Source organism: Panthera leo, chromosome A1, assembly GCF_018350215.1.
Source record: "Panthera leo isolate Ple1 chromosome A1, P.leo_Ple1_pat1.1, whole genome shotgun sequence".
NCBI classification, from domain to species: domain Eukaryota; kingdom Metazoa; phylum Chordata; class Mammalia; order Carnivora; family Felidae; genus Panthera; species Panthera leo.
Window position 1 is genome coordinate 121,727,621 of NC_056679.1, and position 2,999 is coordinate 121,730,619.

The following is a 2,999-nucleotide window of genomic DNA, read 5'->3' on the forward strand; positions in this document are numbered from 1 at the left end:
GTACGTATGCGCCTAAATGGACGGGTAATTACAATGGCAGTCAGGCCAGAACAAGCAGCAGGGGCCTGAAAGTTAATGGTACCAAGAGAATATGAAAAGGCATAAGATTACAATTCAGGGCTCAAAATTATTTGTTGAATAAATGAATGAACGAATAAATCAATGGGTGTGGTGGGAAGATGGTAACAGGGGCAGCGAGGTTTTTAAATCTTCTGAAATCCTCCTGCCCCCATAAAAAAAGACAGATAAACTCTAACGGGAAAATCCAAGGCCCAAGGTCAACACCTTCAAAAATGGTGGGAAGATGGTAACAGGGGCAGCGAGGTTTTTAAATCTTCTGAAATCCTCCTGCCCCCATAAAAAAAGACAGATAAACTCTAACGGGAAAATCCAAGGCCCAAGGTCAACACCTTCAAAAATCTAGATGAACATGGTATCTTCACGAACCCCCAAACACGAGCAAGTGGAGGAACACCACCAACTACTAAACGTGCACTGCTCTCCATATCCGTGTCAGGGCAGGAGGGAGCAGGGAGGTATCTGACCGGCGTGAGAACACAATTCTAGAACTGACAACACGACTCAGTGAAATGCAGAGTAAAGCAATTTGAGACCAACTGGAGCCAGAAGGACTCTTGCACACTCCAACAAAGCTGTGGCTCTGTGGGGTTCGAGATAGAGTCTAAAGGAGCTGGTATAGTCTGGGGTGTGAGAGCTTTCAAAATTACAAGCTCCTTTTCAGGCAAAAAGGGTGGAGTTCTGAGAGTAGTATTCAATTCAAAAGAAAGGAAAAAGAGTAGAGGAAAGGAAAAAGAAAGCCTAAATAAAAGAGCAGAGGAATCACATCTCAGAAAGCACAAGGCAATTTAAAAAGATTTCTTAGAGCACCTGGGTGGCTCACTCAGTTAAGTGTCCAACTTTGGCTCAGGTCATGATCTCATGGTTCGTGGGTTCAAGCCCCACATCGGGTTCTATGCTGAACACTTGCTCAGAGCCTGGAGCCTGCTTCAGATTCTGTGTCTCCTCTGTCTCTGCCCCTCCTCCACTCGTGCTCTGTCTCACTCTGTCTCTCAAAAATAAATAAATGTAAGAAAGTAAAAAAAAAAATCAACACACACATACATAGGTTGAATAATCTATTAGAAGATGCATGAAGAAGAAAATAAAAAGCAATGGAAATTTAAAAAGGTAACATTTAAGAAAACTTTCCTGAAATAAAGAGATTTGACACTAGTACCTAGAAAATCAATCCTGAATGAAGATTGTCAAGATCTATTCTAAGAGATGTTTGAAGTTTACAAAAAAAAAAAAAATGATTTGGGCATTTAGTCAAAATACCAAATGACTTAAGTGACTGTTTTTGGCTTTATCCCAGAATACGTAAAGTAGCATACTGAAAAGATTCAAAGAAAGAAATCCTAAGGCAAAGGTTTTACATCTAGCCAATATGTCAAAAGTTATGAACATGATGGAACCAGAGACTGTTGCTTCCATGTGCCCTTCCTGAGGAATTTCCTAAGGAAAGGTGTTTTAGACCACCAAAAGGGAAGGGCATTGACAAGAGGACTAATGATGAGCATAACTATGTAATCACCCATAAAACTATGATGGTTATGAGAAGAGTATATACCCAGCAGATATTATACAATAATTAAAGGGCCAGAAGGGTAACGGAGATATAAAACAGAATATACTTGTTGATTATTTTATAGTTACTGGTGAGGGTAAAAGGATATTTATTCACATGGGAAACTGGTGCATTGGGATAAGAGAAAAGAAATTATTAACTAATTTAAATATTGCTAGGAAACCAATAGAAAATAACAAAAATAAGAGGGGGGGACTAAGGTTATTTTAGCTTTAATATAAAACTAACCCTTAAAATAAAGTGAGTACAAATATATTTGATAGGGCAAATAAAATAGACCATATAGTTAAAAATTAGTGTTATGAAAGACTTGTGTATACATAACAGAGAGCAATATGAGTGAAAAGAATACAGTGCAAAGGAGTGTATACCATATATTACCATTTGAATTAAAAGAAAGACAAAATAAGGACATACATATGTATACACATACACGTATATATTTGTTTATTTTTTTGCAAATAAGAGAGGATAAACCAGAAACTAATAAAATTCATGCATATGGGGATTGAAGAAAACTTCTCTGGGTTACCTTTTTGTATGATTTTAACTTTTGAACTACAGAACATTTTACATATTCATAAAGTTATTTGACCGCTACCTTTAGCAGCACATATACTAAAACTGGAACGATACAGAGAAGATTAGCAGGGCCCTTAAACAAACGTGATCTGCAAATTCATGAGGTATTCCATATTTTAATGATGGATGTTAACTAAACTTACTGTTGTACTTATGTTGCAATACATACATATATCAAATCACTATGTGATTCACCTGAAACTTACACAATGCTATATATCAGTTATGTCTCAATAAAATTTTTAAAAATAAAAATAATAAAATCTTTAAAAATAAAGATAATAAAAAACCCACTACCACAAAGAAAAAAATTAGAAGAAATCAACATGGACAGGGAAATCCTAATTTGAAGATAAACAAATGAACTTATGTCAAGGTTAAAGGTCTTTAGACACACCGTTACTTTTAGGGGGCTAAACTCGAAGGATAAAATAAAAGCTTCAAACAATCTTGTACTTCATTAGTAAGTTTGTTGATAGTGGTATCGACATAATAATTCTGATACTATTGGGTGTATTATAACGAGCAGTAAATGAATAGCTATACTGATGTTGGTGAAAATTAGAGTTTTCAATGTGAGAGAAAGGAGATAAAATAGGGATGTGGGGAAAGGAGGAAGAACCCTGTGATGTTCTATTAGAATTGGGGGGATTGAGATAAATTAATGATCTAAAATAAAATACACTTCCTAGCTGTGTCTACTGAAAGGGCCTAGAAGCAGTGACATCCCAGTTACAATGAGCACTCTTATCACTCAGTTCTTGGTTTC

General features: G+C 36.1%; 1 non-coding gene across 1 annotated transcript; it reads left to right on the forward strand.

Annotated features, from left to right (window-relative positions):
- Window positions 1-2,245: 2,245 nt before the first annotated feature.
- Window positions 2,246-2,349, forward strand: LOC122202651. The gene has a single exon (XR_006194781.1). It is a non-coding gene; the product is annotated as a U6 spliceosomal RNA (small nuclear RNA).
- Window positions 2,350-2,999: the final 650 nt, after the last annotated feature.